The following is a 24,191-nucleotide window of genomic DNA, read 5'->3' as shown; positions in this document are numbered from 1 at the left end:
CTAGTGCCCAGTCGGAATGATTTGCATACCCAGAACCTTCCCACGCTGTGCCTGCTGGGGCTTTAGGGCTGGAAAAGACCTATAGATCAGTCTGAAGTTTCTCTGCCACATAACTAAAAGTAGTGATGCAGTAAGTAAACTTGGTACTTAGGCTGCAGGTAGAGGCACATTGTGGGTTCCACGAAAGTCAACTAAGGTGGCCATGTATGCGCTGAGCTGTGTTCAGGAGCAGACTGTGCGGATGATGGGAAACATCTTACAAAGCTAGTGATCTACAGGAACAAAGGTTTTGTCCATAGGCGGGTTGTGGTGCAGTAACGGGGCCTCTCCCCTGTTACCTTGCCTTTATGGGGATTATCTGTACAGTTGGTGATGCTCCCTTAATATTTCAGTTAGGCTTTCCAGCTCTGAAATGTACAAAGGCCCCGGGCATAGCATAACGGGAAGGAGCCGTCTGCACACACCAGGGCTTTTCTCCATTCAATGTGGAGAGAATGCATCCCCTCCAAATCTTTGTATATCCCAGTGCAGCCTATTTGAGGAGCCCAAACATCTGCATTTAGCCCTCTGTGTTTGTGCTGTTCTGACTCTGTATGTGCCTGTCTGTACCCAGCTGTGATTGTGCTGGCTGGCTGAATGTGCCTTTGTGCTTCGATGTGTGTGGTATTGTTTCCCATTAATATTTCTATTGATTTTTATTAAAAAAGAGTTTGTGGTGACACAAAGTGAACAATATATACACAGTGTAAACAGCTACAACATTAAAATGGAAGTAAAGCAATATCCCACTGACAGTAAAAACAAATGGGGTAGGATGATTCGGTGTTTGTATTTAACTGCCTATGTGTATTTCTGTATTCTTCCGTCAGTCTGAAGTATGCCTGTCTATTGCTGGGAATATAAACCCACAAAGTAACTCGGCTCTCCTTTAGTACTACTTTTTTAATGTCTATATTTTCTCCTCTTCACTGTTTATCTTCTTCAGACTGGTAAGTACACTTGCAGGTATGACAAGTAAACCCCCACAAGTCCAGCCCACTCTATCATGTTTGTTCATGTGACACCATAAATATGGGCCTTCTTGTCCCAGCATGAGAAATGTTGGCAAAAATGCCAGGTAAAGGTGCCACTTGTGACTTAGGACCCACTTGACTTTCATATTAAAATATCTGCAAACACAATGTTGTGACCGCCGTGCATATTTTACAGGTATTGGGATCTGCAAATGGAAAATGAGGAAACAGCATTTAGTCCATAATTGATTAAAATTGGATACCTCATTCATTTTAGTATTTCCCCCAGAGTTTCTGGTCCTGTGACATCTCTATGGCTCTCCATCCTCTTATGCTGCAGACCTGCCTTCTTGCCCCCCCTGCTGCTCTCAGAGTGGGACTGCTGCTGATCCTTGTACCCACGATACTGCAGGCCCTGGTATTATTCCTGATATGGAGTTGATGTGTCTTACTACCCTGCCTCCTAGAATTTGAGGTCTTCCCATCTGATGCGTTCTGCAGCATTGACTGCATGTTTGCTGTATTCTTATGTCCGTGTTAGCCATCAGTTCTATGAAAGTCATTCTCTTTTTGTCTCCTCAACCCTTCAACAGACTGCAGCTTAGGCCTTCCTTGCAAAAGTTTTCCAGCTGTACTTTGTACTCTAGGGTAGGCTCACACGGTCTTCATTCCATGTCCAAGAAGGCGGCATCTCTGTTATTTTCCAGGCAGGCTACCTTTTTTACATGGTTGAGCTGTACCAGAGCCCAACCAAAGATTCCAAGAAACAGTACACCTGTTCGACTGATTCTTCTCACACTACCTGCGTAGAAATTATTGTCGTGTAACATAACACAAGGACATCAGTGGGGGATCGCTGAGAAAACAGATATCTGAAATTTTAAGTACCCAGTCAGTCTTGCATACCAGTGTCTAAAATGTTTGATGCCCAGACAGAACCAGATTGGGACAACATTTGGATTTGCTTTAAGTTGCCCACTACAGCGTTAGAAAATAATATTCACACAGATGCAAAGTACGACTCTTGTCATATTGGCAAGTATGAAGCAAGTAATATTGTGATGTTTCACTTGGGTGAACAGGTAGCAGTAAGTTCAGATGAGAGAGCCATACATGCAGAGTTCCTAATTTCTCTGGAACTGCCACAGATCATTGATACGTTTTAAAGTATGAACAAAAGTTTTAGTTAGACGATCAGTCCACAGACCTGCTCCTCTCCATTTTCCCTGGCATCTCTCTTGGATAAACGTTTCAGTGCATGCATTTGCACACCTTGCTTAAAGTTTGAAGTTCTCTTGCGTAGCTGATCCTTCCAACATCGCCACGCCTCTGTTGCCAGTTTCCCAAATATTCTGGAACAACTACATTATAATTGACTCACTTCCTTCCTCGATACTAGCAACATGCTTGGCCCTGATCAGTCAGGATTCCGTGTTGTACTCCACTCAAACTGCCCTTTCTTGCATGTCATCCAGCTTCATAACCTCAATCCCACCAATCACCTGTTGTCTTTTCCTATACTTCTTGATCCCTCAGCAGCATTCCCAGACCTCCATGTGCAACATCGAGATTCCAGTCTTTCACTATATTAGGTATAATACCCCTGGACTTTATCCCTATTGCTCTGCTTTCTGTTGCTCTACTGTCATCCTTCAAAACTGCTGCCACGGAACTACTCCTCTTACATAAAGCTCATATTGTACATTACACAAATGTCATGTTTTTGCTCGGCATCAATCATCTCTCTAATCCCAACGCCTACTTGATAAACCTACCTATCACCAGTTCTATGTACTGCTGTATCATGTTGCCAAATAAGTATGCCAGAGTGGAATCATGTAACACCAACAGAGACTTCTGGCTGGTGATTCTCCACCTTTTGAATATTTCCCGGGCATCTGACTGTATCTGGAAAATCTTCAACATTACTTCTGTGCACTGGTATGTGAAGCTGTGCAGCTCCACACAGATGCTAGATAACTCTAGAAATGTTGTGCAGAGCCTATACAGGCAATACTGCCACACAATGGCATCCGTTCCTTTCTTTCTGCACCACCAGACGCAGATCTGGAGCTCTCTTTCATGTCTCTCAGACACTTTACCGTGATCATGACAGATTTTAAGCCCTGTATGGACTGTCGCTAGCAAATGTCTGTGTTGTGTTACCAACAGGTTTGTCTGGGGTCGAGTCACGACTCCAAGGCCTGTAGTGACTGTGTGTTGATAAACCCAAAGTGCATCCGAGTCCACAAGGTTAAACTTATATAGCAAGCTTAAGAAGACTCTTCACCGCAAGTACTATACGCTGCTGCCAAGGTTCGGTCGTGCTCCAGATGTCATCTAAGCTGCTCATGAGGTAATTCTTAGTCGCAATCCAGATCGTCCAGTAAGTCTGAAAAGAAAAATAAGAAATCCAGCAGAATTCGGTCCCCTCTCACCACTTGTATTCGCCTGAGCAGACGCAAGGGCAGCGCCATGGATCTCAATATTGCTCCTGGAGTCGGCCGACTTCGGAGCCAATCCCTCAACTGGTTCAGGCAAAACATGGGGTTCTGGTGCCATCTGTCATCCACAACAGCATGCTCCTGCTCTTCTGATCCTTGCTACCTCCTCTGGTGTGCTTTCGGGTCCCAAGGAGCAGAGGGAACTTACACTTGGAGTACTGCTGGTAGGTTTGCCTTCAGCACCAGCTATACCCTCCAAGCCCATTCCAACACCCCTGGCTCCATTCGATCCCTGCCACCAGCACCTGAAGTCTTAGTGGGGCCAACAGCAGGGCAACCTCTCTGACCATGTTGAGATTTCAGAGGAGGCTCCAAAAGATATGCAGTGGTGGTTACTGGATCACAACTGGTTAAGCAGTAGACTCCTCTTCCTTGCCCCACCCAGAGATCACAGTGGTGACTGATGTCTCGCTTCTGGGTTGGAGCGGTCATCTGAGATAGGAGGCGATAAGAGGTCTCCGGTGGAGTCCTGGCTCCACATCAACCTTCTGGAGCTGAAGACCATCCGATTGGTTTTGAAAGCCTTCCTTTTGTCCATCCAGAGGAGGCTGGTGCAGGTGCTCACGGACAACAACACCGCCATGTGGTGCTGCAACAAACAGGGCGGATGGAGTAATAGACACTGCCAGGAGGACTTGTGCCTCTGGAAATGGTAGGAAGACCAAGGAATTTACCTGGTTGTGAACCACCTGGCAGGATCATTGATTGCTCGGGTGGATTAGCTCAGCCGTAGTTACACCAGGAGGTGGTGCAGGGTCCCTTGCAAACGGAAAGAACCTTGGCTTAATCTGCTTGCCTCCACGGAGATTGCACAGTGTCAGCACTCTGTGCATTGACATTTCCAAGTGTCTCTTGCTCGGAGAGCTTTGTTCCTCCTCTGGTGGAACTCAGGACTCTTGTATGCCTTTCTGTCAACACCAACATCTGCCCAAGGTTTTCAAGATCAGGATCGGCCCAAGTCATCCTCGTTGCCCCAGATTGGGCACTGAGAGTATGGTGTCCAGAATTCCGGGACTTGAGCGTTTGTCCTCTGATCAGGCTGGCCCTTCGGAAGGACCTGGTGTCACAGCAGCAGGGCAGGCTTCACAATCTTCATCTTTATGCATGGAGATTGAGCGATGGCAGCCTAACACCTTTGACCTTCCCCGAGAGGTGGTTATCATCATGGCAACCAGGCGTCCCTCGACTTAAACTGTATACACCTGCTAAAACACATTTGTGGCTTGGTGCAATACTCGGCCAGGTTATCTGACATTTTATTGTTTATTTTGCCCCTAACCAGTCCAGGCACTGCCCTTGGTACAGTTAAAGGGTACATTTCATTCCTCTCTGTTCAAGTCTCCTGTTATGAGAATTTTTAAAGGGTTACAACATTTGTTTCCTCCCTTTCCCTTAGTCAAGCTACACTGGGACATTAACTTGATTCTAACCTTTCTAAAGTGCAGTCAATTGGAGCTGCTTCACAGCTGTCCCTTGAGGTTCCTCATCCTCAAGACCATGTTCCTCATCACCATAATATTGGAGAAGTGTGTGATGTGAGTGAGCCTCAAGCCCTCTCTGTAAGCCTGCCGTACACCACCTACTTCCCAAACTGGTTCCGAAGACTCTGGCATCCTTTCTGCCAAAAGTTGTGAAGTTGTTCCTTGACGTTCAAGCCATAATTCTGCTGGTGTTCAATCTTCCGCCTCACCCTTCTAAGGAGAAGTTTCCATTGCTTGGACCCTAAGAGAGCTCTGAGCTTCTAAATAATTAATACCAAAGATCATCAGCTCTTTGTGGGGTTCACTGGAGCAAAAAAGGCAAGACTGTGCAGAAGAGAATAATCTCCTGGTGAGCCGTGGTTTGCATTGAGATCTGCTACACAACGACTATAAAGCAACCTCTGAAAGTGCTGCGTTGCTCCTTCTACCAGGGCCAAAGCTGCTACCACTCATTAACATGCAGACCCCCTGTCCTCGACATTTGCCAAGCAGCTACATGCTTCATGAAGCACTATTGTCTGTTCGACCAAGAAGGGCGATTTGCCTGCTCTGTTCTACAGATTTTTTGGGTTTGAGTCCATTCACAGCCCAACTTCAATTAGGTACTACTTTGGTATCTATCAAAAAGGCGAGGAACCTGCTGCTAGAAGTCTCTTTCAAAAGAACAAGTTACTTGCCTTCTGTAATGTTCTTTCTGGTAGAGACTGTAGCCACAGATACCTCACCATACCTCCCATCCTGCCTGTTGTGTGATTGGACTCTATCCATTAATAAGATCCCAGGTTTAGTAGTTTGCTCACTGGTTGTGACAGTTTGCTTTTGGGGCTCTGTGTGTGGGGGGCGCAGACAGTCTTTAAAACAATTGAGTGGCCTCTATATAGGCTCTGCACATTATTTCCGGAGCAAAAGGGGGTACCACCTATCAGTGTGCAGTAATTTCCGGTTCATGTCTGACGCCTGGGGAGTATTAAAAAGGTGAGGAATCTGCAGCTAGATAGTCTTTACCAGAAAGAGCGTTACTGATGGTAACTAACTTGTTCATTTGACCCTCTGTACTGTAATGCAACAAATGAGGCCATCTTTTGACTCTCAAAACATTCCACTGATTGGGAACAGTTTTTACCCCTTCCAGCCACAAAGGCCACCCTGTTGAAGGGTTCCAATGTACACATTTTATAAAGCCAACACCGCAGCTAGGGGCTTTAACAGTACTTACAAAGATGGATCTACCTCTTTCCAAGGACATTCTTAAATGGCTGCGAAAAAGCATGTGGCTTCTATGTAAAATGCCCCAACACATGGAAATGAATTCTGTATGTGCTAAACATAGAGCAATAGTAGGAGTATTAGTAGTGTTAGTTTGAATTCAGCTGAATACCATATAAGACATACAGTTTATTAGCGGACAACCACTGTCTGCCATTACTATATTTTACCTTAATTTCACAATTAAAAGGTGTTGTATGTGTTGTTGTATTAGAGACCTCCAAACAGTCCACAGTGCTAGAGTGATATCCCGCTTACAAGTTTATAATTGGCCCTAAATATACTTGCTGTAGCGGTGTTCTGTTAAATTTTGATCCTATTTTGTCTGCCTGTTGAAACACTTGGACAATGGGTATCCCTCAAATACATCTCAAAATCTGCTGGGCAGAATTAACCTGCTCCAGCACATTTTTGGCATGTATCCAGTGCAATCCGAATTGCCATTCTCAACAGCTATTTTAAGGGTTGCCTTTTGGAACTACTTGAAAGGACAGGTGACAGCCATTGAAACATATTGTATGGCACATGCGTCATTCATCGCATTTCTGATTAGAAGCAATTTAAAATTGGCAGTGTACCTATGTTAATAACAAAAGTAGGGCACAGTAGTGAAATGTTGCCAAAAACTGCAAATTGTGCTACCGAAAAATCTGGACCCGTGGCAACAGCTGCATAAACATGATTGTTGTAGAGAACAGTGGCTCCGCTCAAGTGGCTCAAGTTTTGATGTTTTGTTTCTGGAACTATTGTTAAAAATTAAGTACTGATGGGGGATTTCTATGGATGCACTTACCAATATGGAAGTCATTTGGGTGGCTGACAACACAAAAAGACGATGGACAGATTGCTGAAAAATACAAACATTCACCCCCAGTCACTGATCTGAGTTTTATCCAGCCTTATTTTGCGCACCAAGCCACCTCAGTTTGGACCCAGCCATATGCATATCAGTCTTGACCCTGCTCTCCACGGGAACAGTATAGCCTAAACTGTTAAGAAACATCCTAGGACCGGTTTCAGGGGAACACCCCTCATCAGCCAGGCTAGCTTGAATACAGTGGTACAGTGAGCACGGAACTCATGTCTGGGCTTTCTATGGATGCACTTTACAACTTAGATGTCCATTGGGTGCTTGGCACCAGTTAGTGATCTTTCAAAGAAATAACTCAAAAAGGTATTTGCTTGTCGTAGGCATGAGACTGAAACACACTGTACTGAACTAACTCCAGTGTCTGCGCTGGCTTGTGGAGTGCTCTTCAGTACTAGCATTGTCAGAGCAAATAGGTATGACCTGTGAAACATTGTAATGTTTTTTTCCTCCCAAGATGGCTGCAACGTGTGCAGGTGTGGTGGCCACCTTGTAATGATTTTTTTAAAGCAAAGGAAAAACTATCCAAAGATGGCAACTTTGCGTGGGGCCATCTTTAAATTACTTTTCTTGTGCATTATGAAAGATCAATTAACGATGGGCTGTCATATGCTATATTTTAAGACTTTTTCCCAAAACAAACGAAAATACATTGAAAGATGGCCATTTTTTAATGTTTTTTCTTTTGTTCTAAAAATTCTCACAAGATAGCCATCATGTATGAAAAAGCAGTGGCCGTCGTTATTTGTTTTTTTAAGCAAAACAAAATGTATGTAAACATGGTTGTTATGCATGCACACACATACCAATGGCTATCTTTACACTTTATTTTTAATTTACTGCTCCACAATCGCAAACTGTCATTTCTGAATGGTAAATTAAAAAATAAATTATCTGTGGGGTGCTGCATAAATTGTGGCTTGGGAGCAGATCGGTAGCAATGTGTAGTCGCTGAGTCCGTGCAAAAAGTAAAAACAAAAAATAAATAAAAATTAAAGTGGGCAGCTGAGAAGAGACTGAGATAAGTGATGCACTGCCCCGGAGCACTAAAAGCAAAAGAAAGAATCCCCCTCACTTCAACATTGTAAGGCTACAACAAATCATCAAGTCAAAACACTGTGGGATGACATGCCCTTTGGATGGAACAAATGTAAGAACTAGGAGGAAAACAAGTTGGATAGACAAGAAAGCCATTAAGTCATGAACAGTCAGTGGCCACAAAGCCCAACCGAAATCTATACTCAACGCCATCACACCGGAATCCGCGACAAGGCTCTTGACTGGATCTCATCATTTCTCACCGGCAGAACCCAGAGAATCCGCCTTCCGCCGTTCCTGTCAGAGGCCTCCGAGATCATCTGCGGCGTCCCCCAGGGATCCTCCCTCAGCCCAACGCTCTTCAATGTCTACATGGCCCTACTCGCCAACATCGCACGGACCCACCACATCAACATAGTATCCTACGCAGACGACACCCAGCTGATCTTCTCCCTCACGAAAGACCCTACAACTGCAAAAAACAACCTCCACAACGGACTCCACGCCATCTCCAACTGGATGGAATCAAGCCACCTCAAGCTTAACACCGATAAAACAGAGATCCTTATCTTCGGCTCCGACCCCTCAGCATGGAACGACTCCTGGTGGCCCAGCTCCCTAGGAACCGCACCCTCGACCACCACCCACGCACGCAACTTGGGTTTCATCCTGGACTCCACTCTCAGCATGACTCAGCAGGTCAACGCAATCTCCTCTTCCTGCTACAATACTCTGCGAATGCTCCGCAAGATCATCAAGTGGATCCCCGTCGAGACCAGAAAAACCGTCACCCACGCCTTGGTCAGCAGCAGATTGAACTACGGCAACGCTCTATACGCAAGGACAACAGCCAAGCGGCAAACAAAGCTGCAACGGATCCAGAACGCATCTGCCCGCTTGATCATTGATGTCCCACGCCGCAGCCACATCTCCCCCCCACCTCAGAGACCTGCACTGGCTACCCATATCAAAGAGGATCACTTTCAAGCTCCTGACCCACGCACACAAAGCTCTCCACAACACAGGTCCTGCCTACCTCAATGACAGACTCACCTTCCACGCTCCCACTCGCCATTTTCGCTCTGCCAGACTCTCCCTCGCCACCGTCCCCCGCATCCGCCGCACCACTGCTGGAGGAAGATCCTTTTCTCACCTTGCCACCAAGACCTGGAACTCCCTACCACACCACCTTCGCCAGACCCAGGACCACCTGACGTTCAGGAAACGCCTCAAGACGTGGCTCTTCGACCAGTAGCCTTCTACCCCCCCCCCCCCCCCCCCCCAGCGCCTTGAGACCCTAACGGGTGAGTATTGCGCTTTATAAATGGACTGATTGATTGATTGATATTGGATACACGAAGTCTGTTTGTCAACAGACAGCTGATGCAGTCTATGTGCAAGACTTAAAAATAGGTACATACAATTGTTGGCATGGACAATAATTAAACTATATTACTTACTCTCTGTGGAGTGTGTTATTTACTGTTAATTGCCTGCTCGGCAGTTATGGGACTTAGCTGAAGGAAAGTGCACAGAGCAAGGGAAACTTAGAACTCAGGGAAACAAAGGTATTTCTTGTCAGCACTCTTAGCATTGTGCTTTGCTGAGCCATTCTGACCATTCCAGGGTTTATTACTACTACTTAGCACAGTTATTGGAATTTGCTCAGAATGTTGTTCATGACTACCAGAATAGGACCTCTGCCGAAGTTCTCAAAAAAAGCACCTGACCGGCGAAAGAGGGAATGGTGAGTTGTAAAAACACTGGCCCATTCATGTCGTAGTTCTATCATTGAACTTTGAGATGGGCATTAATCAACATTTTCGACTGGACTGGCTTGCTGGTGACCAGTTATACATTAGAATGTTTGTCGCTACACTGAAGACGGAGTGGCTGAAGGATTATAATGTCTGATATAGTGTACGCTGCTGCCTTCAACATTCAAATATTTATGCTGCCTCTTTCAGTTTTACTTCAAACCCTCTGGTCTAAATTGATGGAGAGTTTGAACACCATCATAGCCCTCCAGTTGAGAGCTACACCTCAGTGTTCTGTGCCCATTTCTTTGGATAGACTGCCACTTCCACTTTGGGCTGTAACTCTGGCAATGGGCATGTAGAGCTTCATCTGCAGGTAATAAAGCTATATTGTTTATTTATATCAGATGCAACGCAAAGTAAATTGAGTTTTATGTCTTAAATGTGGTGACCGGTATCAGCCACCTTATTAGCATTCATTTTATTTCACTTGGAACATTAAAAGGTTTAGTGAGCCTGTAACATACTTTTACATACCCATCTCTACATCAGGCAGTTAGTCCAGTGAATGCTATTTCCTGAAGGTGGTAACGGCATGACAACCATCCGGTTTACTTTAAACAAAAAAGTGATATTGTTATGGTGGATAGTTACAGACTGCCAACCTGAACTTGGAATATTTTGTGGTCAGCATACTATATTTGTTCACAAAACAATATATATTTATATACTGCTTGCAAATTGGTAGTTTTGTCATCCTTCTCAGCCCTGCATATCTTCCCCCTAGAGCACTGTAATGATGCCTTTCTGGAAAGCACCACAACTTATGGTGCCAACTCAACAGTCAACATACCCTAAGTAGCTCTACTTCCCCCATGGTGGGACTTCCTACCAGATGTCTACTTTTTTGTCTTTATCTCCTGTAGTCTCCAAGGACGTTGTTCTGAAGCACCCTTGCTGTCACTGGAGGTGCATGAATGTCCCTTGGATCCTCACTTTGGCAGTAGTCATGAGAAATGGATGCACTGTGATGTGATGCTCCCTTTGGGTGTATAATGCAGTATTGGCAGTAGTAGAGTTCTGGAGTTGAGGATGCTCCCTGCATGGGTGTAGTTCTGCGGAACTAGAACTGTAGGTCTATAGGGGGTTAAAGGATTTACACACACCCCAGTACGGACCAGTGATACTCCACGCAGCTGCATAGTTACATGAACATCTCCATCTTCGATGGGCATAAAGTAAGCCTGGGCCAACCTATTGGTCAGAGACCCATTGGTGTTATCTGTTGCTGGAACTTTGTCAAATGGTGCACTGTCTCCTCCAGTTGACACTTAAGATAGTGCTGGATTCTAGGCAGACACAGAATGGGATTGCTAGCATTTTCAGTCTCCACAGTGTTTGACAACAGTATCTATCCCAGTGCTTAATTTGTAAATAAAAACGTGCTGGTGCCCAAAGCCCTCCTCTTAAACATGCGGCTGCTGCAATTAAATGTGTGAACACTGAATAATGAGGTGCCATAATCCTGAAGCCATTCCGGGCCTCTTCATTCCATTTACAGCCACTCCCTGCCCCTTCAGCTCACTCTCGCAGCTTTTTGCTTTCTCCCATGGTGACACTTTTTTTTCGTTTTTCTCTTCCTCCGTCTTTCCCATATGTGTCTTTTGCTCGCAGTAAATGCTTATGGCAGAAAATGAAGTGCCGGATGTCAAAAATAAGTGCTGGTGCCCCCCACCGGAAACAAGTACAAATTAATCACTGATCTATCCTTCTGGATGTTGTCTGCAGCTTCAGCAGCCAGGGAACCATAGGGGTGGACCTTTGGTGTTGTGGTTCTTATGATTGGTTCCCTCCTTTATGATAAATTATTTTGTGCTTCCACCAAGATGGGAAGCAATTTGCCTGCCTTCTTTCTGGACCATAATTCTCAATGAGACATGTCTCTACTATTTGGTTCTGGGTAGAATTATGAAATTGTATTTGTCTGTAGCGCCAAAGTTCAGGGAGGTTGAGAATCTAATGATTTTTTTGGGTGGCTTGATTGGGCCTTAAGCCATAGTTTTTAGATCGAGTGCAGGCGCTGTGGCCTGTTTTAATGTATCAGTAAGCTTTTAACCACACCCACTGCACGCCCATCACTATCTCTCACTCATGGGCTTGCCTTTCAAAAATCCTTTGTTATTGGTAAATGCTTCAAGTTTGTCCCTCCTTGGGGCAGTTTTGTTACCGCCTTGGTCATCGACTCTGTTGCATGGATAATTGCACATTTGACTGCAAGCGAATTTCTTTTTCCTTTTGTGTCTTTCCTTCGTGCTCATGCTGACTGTGGTGTTTGAATCGGCTCACTCAATCAATCAATCATTGAATTTATAAAGCACTCTACGTACCCGTGAGGGTTTCATGGCGCTGGGGGGTGCTGCTGTTGTTACTGATCGAAGAGCCAGGTATTGAGGAGTCTTCTGAAGGTGAGTAGGTCTTGGGTCTGTCGCAGGTTGGTAGGGAGCGTGTTCCAGGTTTTGGCGGCGAGGTATGAGAAGGATCTGCCGCCGGAGGTCTTTCGTTGGATGCGGGGGACGACGGCGAGGGCGAGGTTTGCGGAGCTGACGGGTGGGGGTGTAGAAGCTGAGTCTGTTGTTCAGGTAGGTTGGTCCGGTGTCGTGGAGTGCTTTGTGAGCGTGGGTAAGAAGCTTGAAAGTGATCCTCTTGTCCACGGCGAGCCAGTGTAGGTTTCTCAGGTGGTGGGAGATGTGGATGCAGCGGGGTACGTCGAGGATCAGCCGGGCGGAGGCGTTTTGGATGCGTTGGAGACGTAGTAGGTCTTTTGCTGGGATGTCTGTGTAGAGTGCGTTGCCGTAGTCTAGCCTGCTGCTGTCGAGGGCCTGTGTCACTGTTCTTCTTGTTTCTGTCGGGATCCACTTGAAGATCCTACGGAGCATGTGGAGTGTGTTGTAGCAGGAGGAGGAGACTGCGCTGACCTGTTTAGACATGGTGAGGGAGGAGTCGAGGACGAAGCCCAGGTTGCGTGCGTGGTTGGTTGGTGTCGGTGGGGTTCCTAGTGCGGTGGGCCACCAGGAGTTGTCCCAGGCGGAGGGGGTGGGTCCTAGGATGAGGACCTCCGTCTTGTCCGAATTGAGTTTCAGACGGCTGCTTTTCATCCATTCGGCGATGGAATCCATTCCCTCGTGGAGGTTGGTTTTGGCTGTGCGCGGGTCTTTGGTGAGCGAGAGGATGAGCTGGGTGTCGTCAGCGGTAGGTGAGAATGTTGAGGTTGTGTTGTTGGGCCACTTGTGCGAGGGGGGCCATGTAGTTGTTGAACAGCTGAGGGATGAGCCTTGGGGGACGCCGCAGATGATGTCGGTGGCCTCGGAGCGGAAATGGGGGAGGCGGACTCTCTGGGTTCTGCCGGAGAGGAATGAGGTGACCCAGTCGAGGGCTTTTCCTTGGATTCCGGTTTCGTGGAGGCGTGTTTTCAGGGTGCGGTGGCAGACTGTGACGAAGGCGGCAGATAGGTCCAGGAGGATGAGGGCTGATGTTTTGCCGTTGTCCATTTGACGTCTGATGTCGTCTATGGCGGCGAGAAGGGCCGTCTCAGTGCTGTGGTTTCATCTAAAGCCAGATTGGGAGGGAGCCAAGATGTTGTTGTCTTCGAGGTGGCTGGTTAGTTGCGTGTTGGCGATTTTTTCAATCACCTTCGCTGGGAAGGGGAGTAGGGAGATCGGTCGGAAGTTCTTGAGGTCGTTGGGGTCAGCTTTGGGCTTCTTGAGGAGGGCACGGATTTCGGCGTGCTTCCAACTTTCCGGAAAAGTCGCTGTATCGAAGGAGATGTTGATGATCTTCCGTAGTTGAGGGGCAATGGTGGAGTCGGCCTTGTTGTATATGTGGTGGGGGCAGGGGTCTGACTGAGATCCTGAGTGGATGGAGTTCATGATCTTGCGTGTCTCTGTGTCGTTGACGTTGGTCCAGGAGGTCAGGCGGTTTGCACAGGTGGAGCTTTCAGGGGTGGGATCTGGCGTGGGGGCGGCATTAAAGCTGTTGTGGATGTCGGTGATCTTCTGGTGGAAGAAGGTGGACAGTGCGTTACAGAGTTCTTAGGATAGAGGGATGTCGTTGACATTGGCGCTGGTGTTGGAGAGTTCTTTTACAATGCTGAAGAGCTCTTTGCTGTTGTGTGCGTTGTTGTCCAGGCGGTCTTTGTAGTGGGATCGTTTGGTTTGTCTGATGAATTGGTTGTGTCTACGGGTGGCGTCCTTGTGGGCTGGGAGGCTGTCAGGTGTGCGTTTGAGGAGCCATTCCTTTTTTCATTTCTGGCAGTCGCGCTTGGAGTTTAGGAGCTTGTCGGTGAACCAGGTGGCTTTTCTTCTGGCTTGGTTGTTGGTGGGTTTCTTGAGTGGCGCAAGGGTGTTGGCGCAATCGTTGGTCCACAGAGTGAGGTTGTGGGCGGTGGTGTCTGGGTCGGAGGGTGGGTTCTGGGCGAGCGTGTTGGTTAGCTGGTCTTCGTGTAACTCCAGCATCGGCGGGGTGGATGTTGGGTGCGATGGTGCTCGGTATGTTTCTTGTTGGTGAAGTGGATGCAGTGGTGGTCGGTCCAGTGGAGTACGGTGGTGTGGTTGAAGGTGACGTAGGCGCTTGAGGAGAAGATGGGATCAAGCGTGTGGCCGGCGATGTGGGTTGGTGTGTTTAAGAATTGTCTGATGCCGTGGTTGGTGAGGTTGTCGATCAGAGTAGTGGAGTTGGTGTCGTCGTTGTTCTCCAGGTGGAAATTTAGGTCCCCGAGGAGGATGTAATCTATTGAGGTGGGTGCTGGTGAGGTCGGCGATGGATTCGCTGAAAGGTGCTCGTGGTCCGGGAGGTCTGTAGATGAGCGTTCCTCTGAGAGTGGTGTTTGGGTCGGTGTGGATGCGGAAGTGTAGGTGTTCGGCTGTCTTGAGGGTGTTGTCAGTGTGGGTGAAGACCTTTAGGATGGATTTGTGGGCGATGGCTATTCCTCCTCCGATACCGTTGGTGCGGTCCCTACGGATGATCTTGTAGCCGTCCGGGATGGCTATTGCGGGCGCTGAGGAGTTGTTCCACCAGGTTTCGGTCAGGAAGGCTACGTCTGGGGCGGTGGAGTCTAGCAGGTCCCAGAGCTCGATGGCGTGCTTGCGTGCGGAGCGGGTGTTGAGGAGTATGCATTGGAGGTGGTTTGTTCCGGTTTTTGTTGGTTTCGTTGTTCTGTCGCAGGTGAATCTGCAGTTGCGGCATGAGAAGGGTTAGCGGGTGTTCCTTGGTGAGGACTGGAAGCATGCTGTATTGTGGCCAGGATTGAGGGCGCTGAGATGGTCGGGCGTGTAGCGGTGTCTGGAGATGCAGGGGTCTCGCGGACCAGGGGGTGTGGCGCTGGGCGCGATCCAGGCGCGGATGGGTGCAGACGGGCTTGCCTCTGGCGCGCCAGCGGCACGGACGCACAGCAACCACCATTAAGAAGGGAGGGGGGAGGGAGGAGCAGCTGGGAGGTGGGAGGGAGCGGCGAATGGGGGCGTGAGGGGGCGGGGCCGCAGGGAGGCAGCGGCGGGGAAAGCGGCACAGTAATTCAAAGGCACAGAAACGAGTCACAAATACGAAACGGCACAATAATTAAAGGCAAAGAAAACGAGTCACAAAATACGAACGGCACAATAATTAAAGGCACAGAACACGAGTCACAAAACTTCGGACGGCACAAGCACAAGTCTAGTGAAGCTTACCAGAGCCCACTAGACACCAGGGATGAGGCGCAGGCGGATGCCTGCGGGTGGAGGAGGGCCTCGAACACGCGATCGGCAGCGTGTGCGGGGTGAAGGACAAGGGAACAGCTTGGTGGCGCTGCGGACGTGGGGGAGCGGTCTCTTGACCAAAATCAGGTCAGAGGTCGCTCATCCTCGACGCGCAGCGACCGCCATTAAGAAGGGAGGGAGGAGCAGCTGGGAGGCGGGAAGGAGCGGCGAATGGGAGCGCGAGGGGGGCGGGCCGCAGGGAGGCAGCGGTGGGGAAAGCGGCACAGTAATTCAAAGGCACAGAAACGAGTCACAAAATATGAAACGGCACAATAATTAAAGGCAAAGAGTCACAAAATACGAACGGCACAATAATTAAAGGCAATGAAAACGAGTCACAAAATACGAACAGCACAATAATTAAAGGCAAAGAAAACGAGTCACAAAATACGAACGGCACAATAATTAAAGGCAAAGAAAACGAGTCACAAAATACGAACGGCACAATAATCTTAGGGCACAGAACACGAATCACAAAAACTTCGGACGGCACAAGTCTAGTGGAGCTTACCAGAGCCCACTAGACACCAGGGATGAGGCGCAGGCGGATGCCTTCAGGTGGAGGAGGGCCTCGAACACGCGATCGGCAGCGCGTGCAGGGTCAAGGACAGGGGAACAGCTTGGTGGTGCTGCGGACGTGGGGGAGCAGTCTCTTGACCAAAATCACTTATGTCAACTGTTTTACTTTTCATTTTCAATTTATCTGGCAAGAAACGTCCAGTTAGGAATTTACAACGCTAATAGCTCTAACTCGAGGATATGCAAGACCCACTGCATTTACTTTTAGCAATTCATTTGCTTCATAGTTTTGAGAACCTACTATATGGTGAAAATGTGGTTGTCTTCTGCATTGAGTAGTTTGGTGCTCCAATATCTGTTGGGCATCCACGTGCACCTGTTCTGACACTTTTGAAGCATAATCCAGTGCATGCAGATGTGGAGGATGTTGTTGTAGGCCCTTGCATATTGCTGCGTCTGTATCAGGCTGATGTTTTTTAAATGCATAGGTGACGCATTCTGACTCTCGGATGTGTTTGTGAGAGGCGTTGCAACCTGTAGGTTTTGTTTTTGATGTATTTTGATTTTATCAAACTCTGTGATGAGGAAGAGAGACAAGCTAATGAAGCATACAATTAGCACAGATAATCCTCATTAGGCCTCATGTCCTCTTTCCCATCACAGTAAGTGCGCCCCACCCTCCCTCTAAGGGTTGGTGGCAACAGTAAAGATTTTTGGAGTACAAACAGGAAGCAAAGAGGGTTGGGTCGCATACTATACGCTCCTACCGGATGAGGTAACAAAACAGGGATGAGTATTTTGAGAGGATCTCAGCAGGAAGCTGAACTGTTTATTAGAAGCGAGACTAGGACTCACCAAACAGGTGTCACTTGAGAGTCATAGTAAATATCCCAAAGGCGCTAGCTACATAAATTTGTGTGCCACAGGGAAGTCACCTGCCCGAATCCGGCTGTCCCACTCCATCTTTCATTATTCTTTTGTAACTAAATACTACTACTAAAGTTGGGCACTAATAACTCCTCTCTCATTGCTACAAAGTCACACAGGCACTTGGAATTCTTAACGCTGAAAAGCGCCAATCATGGAGAAGATTAACAAACGTCGGGGGCAGATATTCAGCATTAAAAAGCTCTATTTAGTGCAAAACTAATTAAACGGGGCACTAACTCCAAACCGTTAGTCTGACTGCCATAAAAATGGTTGCCAAGTGTAAAGTAATGGAAATCTACCAGCATTTTAAAGTGGTGTAAATTCGTAACCAGACGGACAAAATTGAATTTTACTAAAATTTGGGACTACCCTTGAAAAGTAAGGGCTGGCAAACCCCCGGTTAAGAGCATTGATGTTTCAAGCGGGACGTAGAAATATAAAATATCCAGTTTGTTGGAAAAATATCACCACCTTATATTAGCGACTTGAGACAGTGAGGGAAGGTTTCATTCTCATATTAGAGATACTTGTGGCTCGCATACAGTGGTTGCATCCTGGAGGAAGCGGCCTCGTTTCAGCTTTTAATGTACGAAAGGTCAATGAAGAGAGCAAGTTAATCATTTGCTGCTGTGATCCAAATGTAATTTTAAAAAAAATCACAGATTTGCATCTCCTTGGGGCTGATTCAGCCTTTAATGCTATAGTGATAGATAAATTACCATTAGGTAGGATAACAACAGTTAAGTCAATAGAAATGTTTAATACTGCACTTGCAAGCGCTAAGTAAAAAGTATGTATGTCGAGTGGGGTTAATAACGTCGACTACTGCCTTACAGGCAATGCTGAACTTGCCTCATCCGATGAGGCAATAACTGTTGTTGGTTGCCTGTTTACTAACATTTCAAGAGTGGAGTTAAAGTGGAGACCTAAGACATAGTGCAGACAAGGCAACCAGAAGGGGGAGGGTGAAGTAGTGGCTAAAGATGCTATTCTGGGCAAATTGCCTTCCCCTATCATTATATATACATATCTGGGAGTCTTAATTGTCGGGCATGTTATTAACAACTCATGACACCTCCTGCGAGAGGGTATTCACTTTGTGGAGCGCTTCATACTTAAACGGCCAGTACAATATTAAATGCGTGTGTGTAAAAGTTTAAGCGTCTCTTTAAATCCATCAGATGGCGTGTTTAATGGCACGAATTAACTTTAATTAAAAAAAGAAATACACTTCGTCAGCTGCCTCCTCTACAGACAGTTCGTGGAAGGATGTTCCTCCGAGCCGGCTAAAGCGAGAGTGGTAGTTTCCCCGCTGGTTTTACAAATGTGTTTTTTTTTCCTCCTTCAGTGGGGGAGTGGAAATAGCAGCGCTGCGTGTTTGGCATGCCCCCCAGAGATTAATCACCCGCTCGGCTGCTGCCAAGCCATGGAGGGGGGAGAGAGCCAGCCCCGTGCAGCCGAGGAGCACTGTGGTTTTATTAGCCCATGATTCATCGTCTCTCGCCCGCTCTCTCGCTACACCACGTTATTCCAGTAGATTGCAAAATCATAAGCAGGAATGCTGCGGCGAGTTTACGGCTTAACTATGCAAATCGCCAGGAAGGGTTTTTTTTTCCTCCGTCCCCTCGAAGGCTAGAGGAGAAATGTGAGGCAGAGCCGAGCTCAAAGCCGCGGGAGAGGAGGTGGAAATACCTAATCCGGCGATCTCGCCCTTCTTCTTTCGAAATGGAGGCAGAGACCGGGCAGCGGAGGGGGCGATAAGTGAAGGTAAGTGCGTTTACTCGACGTTTTTGTGGTGTACGTTTTAAACAAAAACGCGCGCGTTGGCAGTTTCGTGCGGCAGCTGCCCGCGGCGTGTTTTATTTTCCGGGCCCTGGGCGCCCGCTGTTTCTTGCCGTACCCCCCCCAAAGCCCTCCCCCAACAGTCAAACTCGTGACTACATTTTCCTCAGAATGGCGGTTGGTGAAAAGCGATCCCGTTCGTTGGGGGCAGGCGACAGCGGTCCCCAGCCGAGGACGGGGAGCATGAAAGCTGCGCAGTACTTTTAAGGAGGGAACATCTAAGCGTTTTTTGAATTGCGAAAAGCGCGTGCGGGGGCCGAGGAGACCTAGGCGGCCTCCGTCGAAAGTCTCGCCTCGCGCCGCGGTCTCCTCAGAGTAAACAGAACTGGGGGGGTGGGGGAGGGCGGGGCAAGGGTTCCCGTCCAGGAGTCGTCTTCGCGTCACTGGCCTCGCTAGCATAGACACAGAAGAGGGACTGAGACGGGCGCAGTGTTTTCCTAAGCACATGGATGTCACGGGCAGCGGCCATGTTGGAAGGGGGATACTCCCACTGCAGTTGACAACCAGCACTTTTAGCAAAATATCGTGTTTTCTGAAATCAGTGCTACATGTGTGTATTAGTTCACTAAATATTGACGTTTGTGCGAATCTCCAGCTGTTGCTGGCGTCTGGTTTTTCTGATAATATCCCTCTTTAGAATTATCCTGCTGGCTAGATGTAGACGAGCCTACAAATTAAAAGGAAGAGTCGGGCCAGCCAGGGGTCTAGCTCGGATTTTGGAGCCTCTGCAAGGGCAGAGCCCTGAAGTTATTTTCTATGTGCATCATAACGCAAACATCACGTAACATATGATAAGTTTCTTCAAGATTCAAGGAAAGTGTATTTCTTTAAATGTGAAAGCTTTGGCGTTGATAGGGCACGTTATAGCAGCGCAGTGAGAAGTACCAAATAAAAGTGATCGTTTTGTACAACTGGTAGTGTGCTCTCACATATTTGAAAGCTCTTTCATACGTGATAATGAGGAAAAAGTTTTGGTAAAAAATAGTGGCCTATGGTCTCACAATGTAAGCGATGAAGCCACAATTTAGCCAGGTTTTCCGGTGTAACATCAGCCAGTAAATGGATATTCATATGCCTTCCTGTGTCGAAGACGTACGTGCATGTTTCTGCAGTTTTGAAAATGAAGCACAAACTCCACCCGAAGGTTATTGCAGTGCTTTATACGAGCACCATTTACATTACACAAGTGTAACCTGCATTGCTTAAGGCATGGGGAGATTGAGTGATTTGCCTAGAATCAGAAAATGTTGATGTGATGCTGAGACTTGAACCAGGTTCCCCATTTCCTCATTCTGCAGCTTTGGCCCTAGTGCCATTCTGGGTAGAAAGGAGGAAGAGAGCCAGAACCCACATGATAACTTGGCTCGTTATGGGTTTTAAGTTTCAACAGGACCTCGAGCTGAGCCAGGCTTGAGGCTCAAGCCTGACTTGAGCTTTCAGTAACTCACCCACCTCTCCTGCTGACAAACACCTTTCTACTATTATGGTTGTTACAGGAATGTACAACCAGCTGTAATTTTAAAAATACACTGCCAGTTTGTTTTTAAGGGATTGTGTGATATTGAACCTGTAATGCTTGATCCTTCTAAATGGGCTTGTGAGTTAGCCACTTTTTGTTCTGTGCGTAATCTCTGTCACATTTTTTAATTCCAGCAGTAGTGACTCATACATGCTAATAGATTCAAGCGGAGCCTTCCGACTTGCGAAGCAAAAAAAATGGTTTAATTTTGTCTGTCTCACGCCTGAAATTTCCTCTGCTAATGGAAGTTGATGAGGGAAATACATTCTCCCAATTATTTTTTCTTTTATATTCTCTCCCTTTCCTCCTCTAAAATGTTGGCAGGTATGGTTACTCATAACTACATGCATTATAAGGAAGGGGATAAGGTGAGGACCATTAAAGTCAGTTATTAGTACGTTGACATAAACTGTGGTAGCTAAGACTATTTAAAACAAGATCTTACTAAGAATGATAGCGTAAGATTTGATGCATTGCATGAAAATTCCTGTTTTAGTAGGTACTTGTTAGAAATGGGGTCTCTAGTTGGCAGTGGTTTGCACCCTGTCCAAGTAGGGACCCTCACTCTAGTCAGGGTGTCACACAGCTAAGATAACCCCTGCTCACTCCCTTGGTAGCTTGGCATGAGCAGTCAGGCTTATCTCAGTGACAATGTGTAAAGTATTTGTGGATACACACACACACACACTACAAAAGGACTCCACACCAGTTAAAATAATAGCCAATATTTATCTGAATAAAACAAGACTAAAACAACAAAAATCCAACATACACAAGCAAAGATACACATTTTTAAAGGTTAAATCTCAATAAATGTGCTTACAAACACAATAGCTCCAACTAGGGCTATCACGACGTTATTGACGGAATCATTCCTAACAATCCGGCGCTATAGAGTGCGGGTCGGTCACAGAGTCGCACGGACCCCGGGCACATTACCTTTGGTAAACAATGAAAGAAAGATGTTGCACGTAGTCCGGGAGATGAGGCGTTGATGGAGTCAGTGCAGCGTTGGTTCCTTACTGCCAGGCAGTGGAGGTGAGGTGAGGTGTGGGTTCCTTACGATTGCAGGGAAGGTGATGTGGCATCAGTGGTGAGGTGTTGGTTCCTTACAATCCTGCAGGGTCGATGAATACAGCAGGTCAAGACGCAAGATGACAACTTTGTGGTGTCGCGATCACGCCACAGGTGCTGCGGCGGATTTGGGTTTCCTGGACGTCGGGGACACGTCACTCAGAACTCATGCTGTGGCTGGACTTCGGAGGCACTGCAGCGGTGTAGGCCGCTCTGACTGCGACAGGCACTACGACTCAGGTGCAGGCAGAGGCATGGAGTCAGACAACAGCACTGGTTCCGAAGTCGCTCTGGAGTTACACCAGAACTTACTCCCAAGGGCCCAGGAACTGGATTTGGCACCATTTGGCGAGTCAGGACTCTACACAAGAGAGCCCAGGTGCTGGTAGATGATGTCTTCGATATCCCTGAGACTACTAACAGGAAGCAAGCTCAGTTCAAGTCCTTAGAGAACTTTGGAAAGCAGCATGTAGAAAGCAAAGTCTAGTCCTTTCACTTCCTGGGCAGAAGCAGAAAGCAGCAGGCCAGCATAACAAAGCAACATGCAGAGTGACAGTCCCTCCTACAGCATTTAGCTCTTCTTCCTGGCAGAATGTCCTCAGCCCAGAAGCATTCTGAAGTTGTGGTCTTAGAGGCCCAATACTTATACTCTATTCTGCCTTAGAAGTAGGCAAACCTCAATGGAAAGTGTTTGTAGTGCACAAGACCCTGCCTTTCCTGACATTCCAGGGGGTTGGAGACTGCTCTGTGTAAGAGCAGGCACATCCCTATTCAGGTGCAGCTGTCAGCTCCTTCCTCCACTCTATCCAAGGATGACAGATCAGGATATGCAGGGCACACCTCAGCCCCCTTTGTGTGACTGTCTATAGTAAATTCACAAACAGCCAAACTGTCACCCTGACCCAGATGTGTAATCCACAATCAGGCAGAGGCACAGAATGGTTAGGCAAGAAAATGTCCACTTTCTAAAAGAGGCATTTTTGAAACTTACATCTTTTGCTGAAGTTTTTTTTTAATTGTATTTTTAAATTGTGAGTTCAGTGACCCCAAACTCCAGATCTCCGTCTGCTCCCAGTAGGAAATTACACTTAAAAGATATTTCAACGCCATCCCCATGTTAACCAATGGGGAAGATAGGCCTTGCAGTAGTGAAAACCGAATTTAGCAGTATTTCATGATCAGGACATGTAAAAAACACCAGTACATGTCCCATCTTTTAAATACACTGCTCCCACACCATGGAGCAGCCTTGGTCTGAACTTAGGGGTGACGTACATGTAGTAAAAGAGATGGTTTGGGCCTGTTAAGTGGGTGCACCTGTCAGATCGAACTAGCAGTTCCAAACTGCCCACACAGACACTGCAGTGGCAGGGCTGAGACAGATTTACAGGGCTACTCATGTGGGTGGCACAATCAGTGCTGCAGGCCCACTAGTAGCATTTGATTTACAGGCCCTGGGCATCTCTGGTGCACTTTACTAGGGCCTTAATAGTAAACCAAATATGCCAATCATGGATGAACCAATTACCAATCCAATTTAGACAGAAAACACTTGCACTTTGGCATTGGTCAGCAGTGGTAAAGTGGCCAGAGTCATAAAGCCCACAAAAAAGAAATTCAGCACAGGATAAAAACAGGAGGGCAGAAGCCAAAAAGGGCAGAGGAAACCATGCCAAGATCTCCCAGGTCTTATAGTACTGTAGTTGCACTTCAAATTAATTATTTCTAAACACTACATACCTATTTACAACAGCCATTCAGTGCTTCAGCCCTTGAAAAAGACTGGGGCCGGGAGCACACAGTCTGGACAGCTCACAGTCATATAAACCATACAGATATCAACAATGCACCCTTCAAATACAGATAGCGTAACATGAGCAGGTGCAGTGGCTCAGGTGGTTGATCAGCAGGTCATACGTTTTTATCACATTGGTTCTAGTCTGCACTTCTTTCTTACAAGGTGGATAAATCATACCTTTTATTAATAACAATGTTATGTTGCAAGATGGTATGTCAAGTGTAATTTTCATTTCTAGTTTTTCTTTGAGGCTTAAGTTTTTTAGGCCTTGTGCGAAAGGGGGGCATGTGGGTTCAGTTTATGAGGATATGCAGACCAGAACTTAAGCAGTTGAACTTGCAGTGTGGAAAACCGAGCGATGAGTTGCATCGCTCTACTGCAGGGTCTTCAAACTGGGGAGCGGGCTCCCCTAGTGGGGGCCTCAAGTGATCCTGGGGGGTTGGGCGGGGGGGGGGGGTCACCAGGCTCTGGCCAAACTCAGCAATATGCAGATAACAGTGCTTTTGTTTTAGGCAGAAAAACGTTTATTGCGTTTTTAAAAAGGTAATATAACTTAACTGTAATGTTTAAATACGGCTAGACAAATTTAAACATTCCCAACTTAATAGAATTATTGTGAAAATTTTGAGGTGGGGGCGGTTTATTTCCCCCATCCCCCCAATGGGGGTGGGGGGCGCAGCATTAAAAAGTTTGAAAACCACTGCTCTACAGCATGCACAAGGAGACCCTTTTCTTTATAAAGCACTACATGAGGGTGCATGTTTTTACTGACTCCCACTTTTCGCTCTTT

General features: G+C 47.0%; 1 protein-coding gene across 11 annotated transcripts in view; it reads left to right on the top strand.

The window, feature by feature from the left end:
* Window positions 1-24,191, top strand: part of NCOR2 (nuclear receptor corepressor 2) — a 1,084,598-nt gene that overhangs the window by 621,054 nt on the left and 439,353 nt on the right. For 2 of the 11 annotated variants that reach the window (XM_069215031.1, XM_069215030.1), the window contains exon 1: window positions 18,527-18,935. The exons of the other annotated variants lie outside the window; for them this stretch is intronic. The gene's annotated coding sequence lies outside the window, so the exon portion shown is untranslated. Of the gene's footprint in view, window positions 1-18,526; window positions 18,936-24,191 lie in introns of those variants that run through there. 11 annotated transcript variants of the gene reach the window in all.

The sequence above is a fragment of the Pleurodeles waltl genome, chromosome 11 (genome assembly GCF_031143425.1).
Source record: "Pleurodeles waltl isolate 20211129_DDA chromosome 11, aPleWal1.hap1.20221129, whole genome shotgun sequence".
NCBI classification, from domain to species: domain Eukaryota; kingdom Metazoa; phylum Chordata; class Amphibia; order Caudata; family Salamandridae; genus Pleurodeles; species Pleurodeles waltl.
The sequence above is the reverse complement of the archived record's forward strand: the minus strand, read 5'-3'. Positions and strand labels throughout refer to the sequence as shown.